The sequence below is a fragment of the Cupressus sempervirens genome, chromosome 9, assembly GCF_028749045.1.
Source record: "Cupressus sempervirens isolate cs-2001-9-10 chromosome 9, ASM2874904v1, whole genome shotgun sequence".
NCBI classification, from domain to species: domain Eukaryota; kingdom Viridiplantae; phylum Streptophyta; class Pinopsida; order Cupressales; family Cupressaceae; genus Cupressus; species Cupressus sempervirens.
In genome coordinates this window covers 77,723,428-77,741,693 of record NC_143126.1, presented here as the reverse complement: position 1 = coordinate 77,741,693, position 18,266 = coordinate 77,723,428, and positions in this window count along the sequence as shown.

The following is an 18,266-nucleotide window of genomic DNA, read 5'->3' as shown; positions in this document are numbered from 1 at the left end:
ATTTCATTATTCCAGTGGACCCTGGCAATTTAATCCAAATTAAAAACTTGTAAATGCTATCTTTTGTCGGATCAGAACTGAAAGACCAATTTTAAAAGCAAATGCAATTCTGCCCAAAGGATCCTTGATCTTGAGTTCATAAATGAAAACATGATGTTATTGGGAAAAGCAGGGACCTCAACTTATCTCCCAGTAGGTGAACTCTTGAATGAAGTAACATAGCTATCAGTGAGTTCAAATGATCCTTCACCCAGAGCTAGAATTATCTTACTCATCAATTCCTCCTTTGCAACTTGAGCATCAGGCTCACATGCAGTAGCAACAATTCTTAAATGGGTTGGCCCCCACATGGCATTGGCCTTGAAGTCTACACTATCCACAATAATCTTGTAGGATATCTTGCCTCGCAAACACTAGTTATCTCTTGCCATGATCCCCCCGGCCACTGGAGCAGTTGACAGCCTAGATGCTCCGGCAAATCAGCAGTAGGATACAAAACAACATTTGCCTTACTTGGCACAGCATGGTGTTAAGGACTGGAATAGTTAATGTCTCGTTAGAGTTTTCCTAAGGTCACCTGACACAAAACAGACAAAGTCAGCCTCCTTGAAAATGACCACTCTTGCAATGCAGATATTTATGCCTCCAACCACAGCTCCTTAAAGGACTCATCATAGTCTAAAAACTCTTAAAAAACTCTTGACATGTGACTACCTGCAAGTCAATGCCAGGTGAATTGCCTAAAAACACTCGGTGATTTTTTTCCCACAAAGCTCATGAGTAAATGCGAAAAACTGAGTTTTGTATTAAAAGTTCCTCCAAATTCTTGCTTGCAGTTTGAAAATTACGATTTTCATTGGAGATAAAGGCTGCAAAGGCTTTAATTTGAGCTTAGCTGCCCCTTGACCCTGCTAGGGGATGCACCCCTATTGAAGGCATTAGCTCTCCTCATCGGGTTCTCCACTTCCAAATACCCAGTAGTTATTGGAATTTGTCAAATAAAAAACTTTATTACAATGAGGGGTTGACAAATTGGGATATAATTTGAATTTGCCTTCTTAAACATTATTGTTGCACAACTTGCCAAAACCTCTCTAGATGAGGCAACTCTTACTTACGACATGGCTAGTGGGAGTGGCATTCTAACTCATTTAGAGTTGAACTTGTTTTTTGATCTATATGATATGTATTAAATTCTAGTTTGGATTTATATATGGTATAAATTAGTATTTTAAAACATTTTATTGATATAACAATAAAAAGTGCAAGAAAATTGTTTCTAATGTTAGTATTTTCAGAGTTTTTAAATTTTTTAGGCCGACATAGTTATAGCCGAGTAAGAGTTTTTCAACTGTAGGACTTATCATCACCATCCACAAACCAACTGTCCAGATTGGTCTCGTTGTCACTCATCATGTTCATTTCCTTCAGCTCTGAACTTGCTCCTACTCGTTCTTTACACCCGGTTCAAAATCCCCTTGCACTGGCACTTTTTTCTGCTTGCTTGCTTGATATTATAAGAATATTATTTCAAATTCTATGCCAGCTTGTAATTGAAACTTGGTATGATATTTTGATTCCGAGTAAATCCTAATCCCGTCCCAAGGAAAATGTAGATCTGACATTCACCTTCCATAGGCAATAATTCAACTTAATCACTAAAGCATTATGAACCGGAGCTTGAAATCCTTGTATGCCGTTACCGTACTACGTAAACTTCGAACTGCCCATCTACATTTTGAGGTTGAATTTTTCTTTCATGTGAGATAGTTACATCTTTGCGATAACAAATGATAAGCATTACAACTTACCAGCCACTAATATCAAGATCTAGCAACTTTTGTGCTAACAAATTGCGTCAACTTTGCATTTTCCAGTGGTACCGTGCAAAATATGAATTTTGTGCTATCACCATTTGTATAAGAATTGTAAGCTCGTCATAAGACATTGCAGCAAACATATTTTGCCTGACTAGAATCTCGGTACTGAGCTTTTAGACATTGCCACAACCTATGGGTGATATTACATTTTTAATTTGTGGTTGGTGTCTCTGGGCATAAGGGCGATGTTTGGGTGTATGGTAGAATAGACAACTAAATTGGAGTTTTCGTATATTTAGTAATGTGATTTTCTTGTAAGTTTTTCCATCCAAACAAATCTTTGATGAAATAGTTAAGTTTTGTATGTAGTACTCATTTCCTGCTAGTTTTTACATTGCCCAGTTCTTGAATTTTGACTAATTGACATTAGGATCTTATTATATGTTATTGATGAAGCTAAAGTAAAAACTAGCCTCGATTTGATGTGTTATATGTGTTATACAATCTAACTACCAATACGGTCAGAAATATCTTACGTGGGCTTTTCTATCAAATACTTTAAACAACTTAAATTCTTTTGATATGAGTCATATGGCTACTAATAGGGTCAGATGCCTTTCGAGGGCTTTTCTATCAGATACTTTAAACAGCTTGAATTCTTTAAGTATGATCTGTTCAAAGTCAATAAATATAATGTGAGTAAGATTTTATCTTTTATTTTGTAAAAGGTACGAAGCGAATCGGAAGAATTGTGAAGATAGTCTTGGTTTGTTTTGTTCTAAGTTACAGCAAGACTTCAACTTTAGAAGAGTATGCAGAGTGCTTAAATCATCACTATAGACAACGAAAACTTGCATAATCATAAACCTATAATTAAATTAATTAATTGGAGTGGATGTTTTAAATATATTTATTTTAAAGATTTTAACATGAATTTGTAACACAGGGAGCGGTTTCAGATATTTCTTCCTATTTTAGATAGGTGTATTTTGACTATATTTAGTATTGTAATGATTTTTTAACCTACATAGTAAAATAACTATTAAATTTATATTATATTTTTTCATTCTATTTATTTTCTTGCAATTTATTATTATCATTTATTAATACATAAGTGAAATTTCACTACAAACAATAAAAACATAAATTGAAATTTCACTACAAACAATAAAATATTAATAAGATATTAAATTTGAATACATTTGCGAAATGTGTGTATAAAAATTGTGTTTAATCTTATAAAATGTGATATTTGATATTCAATATTGAAGATGAAGTTTCTTTAAATGGGAAAGGACAACACAATTTAAAAGTAGAAACTAATTAATGAAACTAAACTCATTTAATATGACTATTAGAACCATTAATACCCTCATTAAATAGTTATTATATTTACTACATTTCAAAATATTATTTGCAAGTCTTTTGATCATGGATGCATAAAGGGTTGCACCCTTCTCATCAGAGCAATCTGTGACATGAGCTTGTTGTTAAGATTCTCTTTGAATTTGTATATTTGGCTAGATAAGAAGAAACTATGTTTTAAAGGAAAAAATAATAAACCCTCATGCAAATCGTTACCTTAGCAACTCTAGGTGTGATTCAGTAAAATTGCAAGAAACCACAAATATTTGTGGAGAAATTTGATGAAAACCTTTAAGTAATTTTTTATTTGGAAAAACAAAAAACATTGAAATGATTTTTTGAGGATAAAATTTAAAAATTATGCAAAATTTGAGACATGATTTGGAATATAAAACTTCATTTTTTTGTTAAAAAAAGTGATAAAATTATCATACAAAATGAATTTTGAGGCCAAAGAAAAGGCAAATAATGAAATACTCAATATTTTTTTAAAGGAAAAAATAATAAAAAATCTACTCAAATTTGTTTTGTAGTAAAATAATGAAACCCCATCTAGAATTATTTTTTAAGGGACAAAAGTTATAATTTCATCACATTGTGGTTATCCTAGAATAGTTAAAACTTCTTGTTCAATAAATCCACTAGTTAAAACTTCTTTCATCACATTTTGGATATCCTTATGAATTAAGCAAGGTTGAAGCTCGATGAACACATGTTGTTCCCACACCTGTCTTGGTTTGAATGAGAGACCAAGAATATTGTCATGGTTCAATTGTGCCATGTAATCCTCACTAACATAAGTCACAATGTGATCATAATAGAGCCCAATTTATTCTTTATTGGGCTCTTGCCTTAGGTGCAACTCTATGATCACGTGAAATGTAGGCTTAAAGTTGGGGCTTCTCATGAGGGGAAAGATCAAATGGATTTGCATGGAGATAGCGATCTGATGTAAAAGACTCACTACACACTCCCAAGACTCAATCACCTTGCTCAAATATGCATATATTTCTCTATCAACATAAATTAGAGGCTCTAAAATACTGTCACCTTTCCATAAGAATGTACCCATTTACCTTAAACATAGAATCTTTACATTAGACTCCATGCTCCTCTTTGAATGAAATCTCATCATTCCATAAACACATCTCAATATAATGGTATACAATATGAGATAACTTTGGCTATGAACAATGTAAGAACCCCAAATAGGCTCTATGCTGATCACTGTTTGTTTCCCTGGGTGTAATAATTGTTTTTTGGTTTGTTTTTGAATGTTTTAAGCTGTTTTTGGGTTTTTGAGTTGATGAAAAGGAAATACAAATATTGAAAACTAATCTAGCTCAAATTATAACTCAAATCTGATTATAATGCTAATCAAATTCATTTCTTCAGATGGCTCCTAATGTTTGTACAATACTTATTGCTGGAAGCATACATTAAAAACATCATCATTAATAGTTGAAAAAAACTTGATTTTTGTCTCCGATACGCAACCACACTGCTGGTTGCTTCCTCCTTGGGCAGCGCCTATCAAAAACCACAATATTAAATCTCTGATTTTTAATTCACTGTAGCGCTGTACTGTTCACAGCACTGTAGCTGCTGTTATAACCCCTTCCAACCTGTAAACAGATTCATCCACTTTTTCCCTACTGAAACACAATATTGACTCCAGAATGAAGTTAGCTCACAGGCAAAATTCAAGTGATATTTCACACCCTCAAATTGCATCAACTCTGAAGATACTACGTTCTCCACAGTCTGAATTCTTCTTAAACTTGTAGAAACCCTTGTTGCCACAACTTCAAGAAATTTCACAAGGCAAAGTTTTTAAGCAATTCTCATAACCTGCTCTTGAAGGAAGACAAGGTTTGTTTATAAGGACTCCTCGACTCCAGAATGAGTCTCCACGCTCAATGTGGGATAAAAGATATAATAATAACATAAAAAAATGTTATTACATTAAAACTTAGAAAATCCCTTTTAATTTTTCCATAAGCTTGGACCCACAATTAATTGAAACAATGGCCCCTTTTATGATATCATGACCCTCACTTAAGTTATATATTATAACTTAACAATATAGGCTCAAAACCAATAATGTTTATTTTAACTAAATAAACATTAATATCTCCATTATTACTCAACATTTTTGAATGTCGTTTGGACTGGGAGCTAACATGATAGAACTGCATATGACCATAGCCCTTTTCTAAAAATAGCAGGGGTCTATCTTTATAACTCCAAAACTGCTAAAAATAGCTTGACCAAGCCAAACTCAAAGGAAAACTCATCATAAACAAACTCTGGCAACCCAGAAGAGTACTCTGCTTTGGTCCTTGGAGGATCTCCACACCAAGGTGACCCTCTATCCAATCTTATTAGCCTACGAGGGTCTCTGATAGGCTATTCACCAACTAAAGTGATGTCTCTAGCTAGAAGGGGACATCACAGTCCGCCCTCCCTGAAATTGCTTGTCCTCAAGCAATCTCAACTCTGAATGCTGTAAAATCTCCTCGCTCTCCCAAGTAGCATCCTTTACCGACAAATCCTTCCACTTCACCAAATATTCTCGGATGGTACGTTTCCTCAAGTTCCTCTCTCTAAAATCAATGATAGCCTCCGCTATCAAAACAAGTTTTCCCTCATCATCCAGGGGTGGTAGTACTGTAGAAGGCACAATATGATGCCCTAGCGCCTTTTTGAGGTGTGACACATGAAAAACATTGTGCACCTTGCTCTCCGTCAGCAAGTCTAACTCATAAGCCACCTCTCCCACTTTCCTGATAATCCTAAATGGACCATAGTATCGTGGTTTGAGTTTCTCGGCACCACTCTTCTTGAGAGTGGATTGACGGTAAGGCTGCAACATAAGATACACCATGTCTCCAACCTCAAAAGTCCGCTCAGTCCTCTTCTGATATGCATACTGCTTTTGTTGATTTTGTGCCTTAGTTAGATTATCCTTGAGAGTCTTAACAAGGTCTTGACTCTCCTGTAACAAATCACCTGCACTGGGCACTCTACTGTCACTCAAAAGCAGATCCATAAAATTGGGTGCCTCATACCCATACAGGGCCATAAAGGGTGACATCTGAATAGACATGTGATAAGTGGTATTGTAGCAATACTCACAGAGATAAATCCATTTTACCCATGCCCTCTGTTGCCCTGCTATATAATTTCTGAGATATCCCTCCACCCATTTGTTTACTATCTCTGTTTGACCATCTGTCTGAGGGTGGTAGCTAGTACTCGGAGTGAGCTCTGTCGCACACAACCTGAATAGCTCCTGCCAAAAGTGACTCATAAACCTGCTGTCTCTGTCACTTACAATGCTCTGAGGTAAGCCATGTAATCCGAATATCTCTTTGAAGAATAACTCTGCCACCTGTGTAGCAGTGTATGTAGCAGTGATCGAAAAGAAGTGTGCAAACTTCGTAAGGCGATCCACAACCACATATATGCAGTCTCTGCCTTGGGCTCTAGGCAGTCTTGTGATGAAGTCCATAGACAAACACTCCCACTTCCTATCAGGAATCGGAAGTGGCTGAAGTAAACCGGCTGGATAGGAGTGTTCTTGCTTATTCTGCTGGCAAGTGGGACACTCCCTAACATATTGAAGTACCTCTGCTTTGAGCCCTTTCCATGTGAATCGCTCTCTAATCTGTCGGTATGCCTTGTAGAAACTAGGATGTCCCGCCATAGGTGAATCATGAAAAGATTTCAAAACCACCCTCCTCACTACTGATCCTGGGACCAAAAATATTCGTCCTTTGTAAATGATGAGCTCATTCACAAGGGTGTATCTGCTGTCCTGAATAGTCCCATCTATGAATCCAGCTGCCCAAGTGTCCTTTGCATACTCTGCAAGGATCAAGTGTCTCCAATCCTCCGATATGTCTGTCAGTAAGCTCAAATGGGGCCTAGGTGATAAGGCATCAGCAACTACATTCTGTGTCCCCTTAAAATATGTAATGTCAAAGTCATAGGACTGTAACTTGCTCACCCACTTTTGCTGCCTATCATTGAGATCTCGCTGCCCCAAAAAGTGTCTTAGGCTATTATGGTCGGTTTTGATACAAAATTTGCTACCTACCAAATATTGCCTGAATTTGGCCAAAGCATGCATAATGGCTAACATCTCCTTATCATATATGCTGAAGCTCCGCTCTGGCCCTCTCAATTTCCTGCTCTCATAAGCAATAGGGTGCTTCTCCTGCATAAGCACCGCTCCAATGCCCTCTCCGAAAGCATCACAATGTAGCTCAAAAGGTTTGCTGAAATCTGGTAATGCTAACACTGGACAAGAAGTCATCAACCCCTTAAATTTCTCAAAACACTCCTGTGCTTCAAGAGTCCACAAGAAAGCTCCCTTTCTCATCAAATCTGTCAAGGGTGCCGCATGCCTGGAATATCCATCCACAAACCTTCTGTAGAAACCACATAGTCCTAGAAAGCCCCTCAACTGTGTAAGGTTCACTGGTGAAGGCCACTCCACAATGGCACAAATCTTTTCAGGATCCATTCACACGCCCTCTGCACTGATGATGTGACCCAAGTACAACAACTCTGTCATGCCCAAATCACACTTCGACTCCTTTGCATACAAGGATTCTCTGTCCAATATACCCAGCACCGTGTCCAGGTGAACCAAGTGCTCCTCCCAAGATCTACTATATACCAAGATATCATCGAAGAAGACAAGTACAAATCTCCTCAACTGAGGATGGAAAACCCTATTCATTGTTGCCTGAAAAGTAGCAGGTACGTTAGTTAGCCCAAATGGCATAACTACAAACTCAAAATGGCCACAATGACATCTAAAGGCTATCTTCTCGATATCCTGCTCTCTAACTCTGATCTGGTGATAACCTGATCTCAAATCTATCTTTGAGAAGAAGCAAACTCCATGAAGCTCATCTATCAACTCATCGATCCTGGGAATGGGGTATCTGTTTTTAATCGTCTTCCTATTAAGCACTCTGTAATCAATGCACATCCTCAATGTCCCATCCTTCTTCTTTACTAACACCATTGAAGAAGCAAAAGGAGACTTACTTGGTCTAATGTGGCCCATAGCAAGTAACTCCTTTATGGTTTTCTCAATTTCATCCTTCAACCTCTTCGGATGCCTGTAAGGTGTAATCATGATGGGCTTAGCCCCCTCCTCTAACTCAATGATGTGCTCAATACCTCTGTCTGGTGGTCTACCTGGTGGAATGTCACTGAACACCTTAGAGTGTTTAACTCTAAGCTCCTGAATATCAAGAGGATATTCAATCTTATGCTGTCCCTCCTGTGATGGCATCAACATGCACTCTGCTGCCCACTCTACCTGATCATGTCGAATCAATCTAGCCATTCTACGAAAAGAGACCATCCCGAGATCACTGTCACTGATTGCCTTAAGAATATGTGTCTTCCCATTCACTTTAAACCTCATCTCCATCTCCTTGAGGTTAAGAGTGAACTCACCAATATCGTGCAACCAACTCATCCCAAGAACTATATCTGTATCTCCCATAGGTACAACATAAAAATCTGCCTTAAAGTCATAATTATTAACTTTCAATGGGAGTCCAGTGATCCTACGATCACATTTGAGGACATAGCCATCCGCTACCCTCACTCTAATTCCCCCAAACTCCTCTGTTTGTATGCCACGCTTCTCCACCATCTTAGCATCAATGAAATTATGAGTGGCACCTGTATCAACCAAGGTTATGACTCGCTGTCCAGCAAGTACTCCTCTCATCCGAAATGACCCTTCTTGCTTAATACTAGTGAGACGAGCTTCCCTAAGTTGCCCATCTCCTTTCCCATCCTTGGACTCCATTTTAGACAAGTTTTCAGCCTTGTCTTCCTCTTTTTCACCATCTATTTCCTCTATATCAGACTGCTGATCTGAATTATCTGATTCTGATTCCTCATAGTATGCCCACATAACTCTGTTAGCTTTTCCCTTTGGCCTAAAAGGACAATCATGGTTTGCATCATAGGGTCCCTTACAGTAGAAACATAATTTTTTCTTCCTCAAATCATTTAATGTTTCCCTGTCAAAAGGTGTTGGAGTTTTATCTTTAGAATCAATTTTAAAATCAGTCCTCTCTGGTTTTTTATAAAATGGTTTGTTATCCTTACTAGAAGATGCTCCTTTGGACTGAAATTTGTTTGTTGGGATTGCATGTTCCATACTTCTTGCCTTTCTCATCGCTTCCTGTAAAGAAATAGGATCAAATGCCTTTATCCAACCTCTCAGTGGTTCAGATAGGCCCTCAATGAAAAGAACTATCAATCTATGCTCTGAAATGTTTAGCACCATGACTGCCAACCGCTGAAATTCACCAATGAAATACTCCAAGTTGCCTGTTTGTTTTAGTTGTGCTAAGTCTCGGAAGTAAATCTCTGGATCTTTCTTGTCAAATCTTTCAACCAACCTATCTACGAAGTCCTGGTATTTTGTCACTTGGTTATGCTGAAGTGTTACCATACCATGGTACCACCAATCATGTGCTATTCCCTCCAAATGCAAGGTGGCATATTTGATAGCTTCAATCTCTGTCATTGGCCTCAGTGCCAAAAATGTGTCAAGCTTATGAATTCAAGCTTGAGCTATCATCTTACCACTCCCATCAAATGTAGGCATAGTAAGCTTGCCTGTAGCCCTCTTCAGCTCACTATTTTGACCTCTAGGCCTCCTATCTTGTCTGAGTGACCTGTAATGCTCTCTTCTCTGATTTACAAAGCGTTCAAAGGTCATCCTCTCCCGAACCTGCGAAGCTAATAATTCCCATTCATCATTTGCAGCCATGAGTGCATCTGCGAATATGGGGTCTCCTGTCGCCTCCTCTACCGGAGCTTCTTCTGGCTCCTCTGGAACAAATGTAGGGCGTGTAGGCCTATTAGTTGTTCTAGAATGGGTCCGTTGTGGTCTCTGATTACCTGTAGCACTCCTGTTATCTCCCTGTTCTCCCGGCTCCCCATTTTGTCTAACAGGTGGGTTCATCCTTTCTACCATAGTAGTGAGTGCCTGTAATGCCTGTGCCATCTGCTGCTGCCCTGTAACCATAGCACGGTAGAATTCTCTGGTATCCTGATCATCATTATTCCTCCTGTTTCTAGGTGGACTACCATCATGCCTCTCTTCCATATTTCCTGTTTCCTGTAACTGTTCTCTTTCAATCAGAGCTCTCTTACGAGTATGGTACCTGTGTGGTCCAATTTCCAGTGGCTGCATATGACTCCCCAAACCCTCAGGATGGCAGGAATGAGGCTCTGATACCAATGTAAGAACCCCAAATAGGCTCTATGCTGATCACTGTTTGTTTCCCTGGGTGTAATAATTGTTTTTTGGTTTGTTTTGAATGTTTTAAGCTATTTTTGGGTTTTTGAGTTGATGAAAAGGAAATACAAATATTGAAAACTAATCTACCTCAAATTATAACTCAAATCTGATTATAATGCTAATCAAATTCATTTATTCAGATGGCTCCTAATGTTTGTACAATACTTATTGCTGGAAGCATACATTAAAAACATCATCATTAATAGTTGAAAAAAACTTGATTTTTGTCTCCGATACGCAACCACGCTGCTGGTTGCTTCCTCCTTGGGCATCACCTATCAAAAACCACAATATTAAATCTCTGATTTTTAATTCACTGTAGCGCTGTACTGTTCACAGCACTGTAGCTGCTGTTATAACCCCTTCCAACCTGTAAACAAATTCATCCACTTTTTTCCTACTGAAACACAATATTGACTCCAGAATGAAGTCATCTCACAGGCAAAATTCAAGTGATATTTCACACCCTCAAATTGCATCAACTCTGAAGATACTACGTTCTCCACAGTCTGAATTCTTCTTAAACTTGTAGAAACCCTTGTTGCCACAACTTCAAGAAATTTCACAAGGCAAAGTTTTTAAGCAATTCTCATAACCTGCTCTTGAAGGAAGACAAGGTTTGTTTATAAGGACTCCTCGACTCCAGAATGAGTCTCCACGCTCAATGTGGGATAAAAGATATAATAATAACATAAAAAAATGTTATTACATTAAAACTTAGAAAATCCCTTTTAATTTTTCCATAAGCTTGGACCCACAATTAATTGAAACAATGGCCCCTTTTATGATATCATGACCCTCACTTAAGTTATATATTATAACTTAACAATATAGGCTCAAAACCAATAATGTTTATTTTAACTAAATAAACATTAATATCTCCATTATTACTCAACATTTTTGAATGTCGTTTGGACTGGGAGCTAACATGATAGAACTGCATATGACCATACCCCTTTTCTAAAAATAGCAGGGGTCTATCTTTATAACTCCAAAACTACTAAAAATAGCCTGACCAAGCCAAACTCAAAGGAAAACTCATCATAAACAAACTCTGGCAACCCAGAAGAGTACTCTGCTTTGGTCCTTGGAGGATCTCCACACCAAGGTGACCCTCTATCCAATCTTATTAGCCTACGAGGGTCTCTAATAGGCTAATCACCAGCTAAAGTGATGTCTCTAGCTAGAAGGGGACATCACAAACAATCACTGTATTACATCTCATCAAATATTCATTTACCTTCAAAACATTGCTTCTTGCTGTCTCTGGATATAACTGAACTCAAACATGAATAACTTTTGAACCAGATCAAAACTCTTCGATCCTCTAGTGAAGATGGGCGTAATTAGGCCTGTAAAAACATATTCCAATCTCAACAAATCCAACAGTTGGTTGGAAAGTTATGCCTCATGCAATGAGGGTCTTTTTCCTAAGATAGAATTTTGTTCTCCATATGGATATTAGCCACATTCACCCCATTTACAACAACAAATGCCGATAAGATTGAATCATAACACTGTGAATGCAAAACAAACAAAAACAAAGGAACGTCACTCTTATGAAATCCCACACAAATTACTATTAATCCATTGTTGGTTTAGGTTGATTCCATACTTATGGAAAATGGTTCCTTTCCACATAACCGATTCTTGCAAGCAAGATGTATAAACCATTCTACTCAAAACTACAATTTGAACATTTATGAGAGAGGGAGAAAGAAGTGCACAATAGAACTACAAACTTCAACATATTTTGAATTTAAAACACTGCACTTGCATAATCAAACAAATTTGAATGGCTTTGTGGTCAAAAGACCAGAGAGCCGATTCTTTTCATAATTTGCACTCTCTTCTTTTTCTCACTTCTCTCTCCATTGTTAATTCTTTTTTACATGCAAATCTCTTTCTTTAAAGAGCCATACTCTTCGTTAGTTAAAGAAACCAACCACTAACCACTATGGATGACATTTAATCCATTTTTAAATATATCACAATGGTAATTTAAACTTTTTCTGCACATTACAATGATATTTTGATATTTTAAACATTTAGACCATTTCATATGGTTATGGAATTTGTAATATATCTTTAATGGTGAGGTGCCTCTGCACCTCAATCAATCTCATTTAGATCCAAATGAGGTGGTTCCTTCTAATTCTCTAGTATTGACTCCCTTGACAATAGCTATAAGAAGCATTGTCATGATGCAAGACAAGTGTGAAAAAATGAATGAAAGTAATGAGAGTACTTATGGTATTATATATAGGGCAAGGAAAAAAGAAGAAATTGTTGCATTAAAGAGAGGGAAGGCTTCCCCATGTCTACATTAAGAGAAATTAATGTGCTAATGCTTTTGAGCTATCCTTTTGTGAACTTCTCCAAGATGTCAATTATTTTCATGACAATTTGGCTTTTTAGAGTGATCTAAAGACTTAAAATCTCTTAATAAATTACAAAGGAGAGTTAAAGTTCTGTGACTTTGGTGGCCATAGTTAGCATGATGGTAATAAGATAACGAAGATTAATGCAATCGAAAGATTAGTTTGCAATTCAATGCACCCATGAGGACAAAAATTTGGCTAGCCATGGTGGTAGCTATGGTCGATGCATCTGTAGGAGTCGTAATGGATTTCTTTTTCACTAATCTAGTGCTAATGTTGAGTAGGTCCAAGATGGCCTTTGGATCTAGCACTTCTAGATATATGCAGATCAACTAGATGATGTGAGTCTCTTGAAATAAGAAATCTTCAATGATTAGGACCTTGCGAGCAAGGTATGCTTCACTGCCAGAAGGAGCAACTAGAGAATTTGCATCAATTGATTTCTCAAGATCTTAATCATATTGGTTTAAAGGGAATGAACCATGTCGAGATGACTTCTTTAGAGACTAAGAAATTGTAGCAATATAGGAGCAGATAGTAGATATACTTTGTGGTGACATTCTTGGTACTTTGCTCGGAAACAACAAGGCAGCAAAGAGAAGAACCTTACTACTGTCTTGTAATCCAGCTTAGGGTTATCTCTATAATGTACCAACACAAGGGATAAGTATGTCATACCCTTGGATAATGTTCATCAGCGCATGCTATAACATTAAGATGAGAAATATTGTAGGCTTCTAAAATTAACATTTCCCTTTGAGTTAGTTTAGTTTCATCAACTATTTGGAATATCTTCAGGACGAATCAAGAAGCACAAGAAATTGTAATCAAGGGAAAGAAAACTTGATACTTGAAGTTATGAAACTGAATTGGAAATGGACATCTGATCTAGATTAAGTCAAGTTATCTATCAGAGGAAACCTTGGACGAGGAGATCAAAAGGTTGATATCACATTCAAAAAAGGTCTAAGGTAACCTTGGACAAGAAGGTTGTAGGCTTCTATGATTAACATTTCCCTTCGAGGTAGTTTAGTTTCATCAACTATTTGGATTATCTTCAGGATGGATCAAGAAGCACAAGAAATTGCACTTAAGGGAAAGAAAACTTGATACTTGAAGTTATGAAATTGAATTGGAAATGGACATCTAATTCAGATGGAGTCAGATAATCTATCAAAGGAAACCTTGGATGAGGAGGTCAAAAGGTTGATATCACATTCAAAAAAGGTCCAAGGCAACCTTGGATGAGAAGGTCAAAAGGTCAATGCCACATTATCATGAATGTTGGTGTACCCAAGCTTGGGGATGAATCTATAGTTTATTACATTCACTCATTTTACTATAAAATTGGACAAGTACAATTGTGTACAAGAAACTACTCCTATGAATAATGTTGTGAGCATAATAGAGAGAGTTGTTAGAAGATATCTAATCATAATGATTCAGAGGGGGTAAACCAAAAAGTTGGGTTTTAGACAAGGTACATTATTACTAAAGAATGAACATCTGATGTTCTCACCAAGTCTCATACCAAAGTAAAGCTTGTGCATTTGGAGACTAGCTTGGAGTTGTGTAGAATGAAGCCCTTTCTGAGAGGGAGTCTTAGCATCAGTGATTTCTTGAAATGTACTTTATTGGATTATTCTCTATGAGAGAGAAGCTTAAAGCGGAACAATGTTCCACCCATTGGGAGTAGTTGTGATGGATCCACCCTCTGGTGTGATTCATGGTGGATGTCATGTGTGTGGCACCATGAAAACACTGTGAGAGAATTTGTCGTGACTTTGTGTAAACTCTTTTGACATGTGTGTGATTCCATGACTATATGGGCCCCTTGTGTACATTGTTAAAAGGCGATGATATTTCAAATAATAGACACTTGTATCTAACATTGTAAGGTGATGAATTCACGATGATTAGTTCACTATCATGATGAATATCACGTGACTTGATATTCATGGATATATCATGATAGTTAGTATCTCTTGGACATTTTGATAGATATCATGAGACTTAATATTAGTTCAAGATCATTATGTTCCTTATGAGATAATCATGGTGGAAAAGTGTTTCCCTAGATATGCCATGATTTGTTATGGTAGACATCATGAGACTTGATGTTAGTATACATACCATAGCTTGGATATATAAGAAGAATGCCATGTAACTTGATATTCTTGAGCATATTATATCCTTTGATATCATGAGTTATATGACACCTCTTCTCAAAATAGATGATCCTATTGTGATATATACTTGGTTAGATTCTTTATCTTCCCTAGCTAAGAGGGAGTGCTAAAGATAATTGCTTGAACTAGATTAATGATAATCAATAACATCACACACACACACACACACACACACACACGTGTGTGTGTGTGTGTGTGTGTATGTATACATACATACATACATACATACATACATACATACATACATACATACATACATACATACATACATATATATATATATATATATATATATATATATATATATATATATATATATGTATGTATGTATGTATGTATGTATGTATGTATGTATGTATGTATGTATGTATGTATGTATACATATATGAGTGTATATATAATTACACATACACATACATAATTATATGACTTAGAATTATATTTATCATCATTCATATTAGATCATAACACCTCTTGAATCCAAGTATATTATCAATTGTTAGTACAGATTTTATCTACGAAGTTGTTATTTTATGCTCTTCACATTTTGATTGAGAAATTATCAAATGTTTGACCGAATGAATCAGATCAAAATTTGATTATGCTGCACATCATATCAATGATATGATATATTGATTGAGTGCAAACAAATATTGAACCCGTTTAGTGTTTGGGCTTGTTTATTTGGTTTAAAAAAAAGTCATAAACGAAGAGGCATATGTCTTGATGGACATGCCTCCAATTTGTGGAGATACATCCATTCATGCACATGATTCTCCATTTGGTTATATATATTCAAACTAAACAGGTAGAAGAGCATCAAAATCAATTATTGGTTTTCCCTTTGGAGTTTAGTGACTACAAATATCAAATTCAGAATTACTAATTAATATTTAGTATTTATCAATACTGAATTGTTGCTTACATACACATTTATCAAAGATCAAATTTTGATTACATACTATAAAGTAGAATTTAGAGATTGGTAATAATCAAATTATGAAATTAAAGGACATTCATAGTTCTAATTTGAGATAAATTTAATCTCCTTGACAACTCCAATATGTCATTATGCTCAACAAGAAATACTTGTTGGATTTGTTAAAATAGAAAGAGATACATTTTGATCAATTAGCTTCATTATGTCAAACAAAACCTTGTCTTCCTAATGTCGAATTAATAGGCCTCAAAGATGAAACTAGGTAAACAAATAGTTAATGTTCTCATTTTTGTGGTCAATTCATTTTTTGTTAAACTAAGGGAAATTAAGAAGGGTATGATAACAATTTTCTTAGTTAGAGGACAAAAGAAAAACCTTTATGCATAGCATATATTTCTATATAACCTTGGGTTTTCTATTTCTTTAGGGTCTAACTTCAAGTAAATATAACAACTAAATTTGAGGGACTTTCTTATGAGTGATTGATAGATGTAGAGGAAAACCTCTCACCATAATGTTTGGGAACTTGAGAAGGAGGTCGTCACTATTTGAAATGGGATCTAACATAAAAAGTTAAGAGAAAGAGGTCAACAGTCCTCACCTTTGAGCAAGTATTCTAAGATTGTTGTCATATTTTGAGCTTAGGTGTCTAGACATCATCTTTTTAAACTCTTAGATTTAAATCATTTTGCACCTAATACCAATACTAGCCTAAAAATAAATAGTCATCCTTATCCAATTCCATTAGAGAAAGTTGGCATATTAAAATATGGGAAAAACACCTCTTTAGGTTGTGCCTAGAAGATGTAGAAGAAGTCCCAATAGTGAAATCATTTCGTAGATGAGGTACAATATCCTTGACATTGTGAAGATCATCCTTATATGAAATAAGTCCTTAAAAAGGGTGTTAAAATAATTGAGAAGATTAACCATGTTCTTATCGCTCTTTTGGATCTTACACTTGAATTATTTCCAAAAGCTTGCTTTGTAATTGTAGAGGATGCTAATATATTATATAGGAGTTCATTGGTAGATTGTCTAAATCATCCTTGGATCATGTTAATAAATCCTTACAAAAGATATTTGAGGAGTGGAAAAGATTACCTATATTCCTAAAAATGTAAAGTATTTGGTGCTTGTAATGTCCCATTTTTTTGGAGGAATTAATTATAAAGTTATCAATTAAAAAAATTTTACAAGGTAACTTTATAAATTAAATAAAAAAAAGCTTCTAGAGGTTGTTGGAAGAAGCGGAGAAAAAATTAAAAAGGGAGGCCGGCCTATCAAGGAAAAAAGAATAAATAGGCATTGAGGGCTCATTGTCTATCATCGAGACTTATTATTGATTTTTGCTTATGTGCCTTGTGGAGCCTAGAGTTTTTGCAAATAGTCACAATTGGCCATTGAGAACGAAAACTCTCAATTGGTACGCAATTTTGAGGGTGTGAGATATCACCTAAATTATTGCAGCTGTGGGAAGGATATTTCAGTCCTTTCATTTGTGCTTAATTGCTGATTTGGAGTTTCAGTTGGAGTTGCACTTTCACCATATCATCTTTAGCAATCAGTCTCCAGTATTTGATCAATCCAGGTTCTTCTTTTCAATCTATAGTTGCAACAAGTTCTCAATTGTATACAGCTAGTTAGGGTTTCTCTGTAATGTGCTATGTCATAATGTTTTGGTGCTAAAATTTGCCATATCATTTGTAAAAACATTTGGTTTTCATTGAATGAATACATTGGCACTATTATTTCTTTTATATCAGCAATATATTTTAGCAGTGTGTTGAATCTAGAGTTTGTTTAGTGGCCTATTGGTACGGGTCATTACAGTGGTATCAGAGCGGTTTCTTGCCAGCCTGATAGGGTTACCCAGCCACCATTTAATTTATTTTACAAAGGAACCAGCATAACTAAGAATATGGCTGAGAGACATTCTCCAAGCCCATCCAAAAGTGTGCGAGATGATGAGACTTTACAGCAATAGGAGAGGCTTCTATAGTCAATAGAGGCAAGTACACAGGCAATGATGGTTATGATGCAACATTTGATTGGGGAAAATAGGAGAAATAATCATGATCAGGATGACAAAATTATAGCAGGATCACAACATAGGACACGGTCTGGAACAATTGATAGACCCACACATCCTACATTTAGAGAAGAAACTCCAGCACACACACCTAATGCTATGGTAATAGATATTGTAGGTGAACTCCG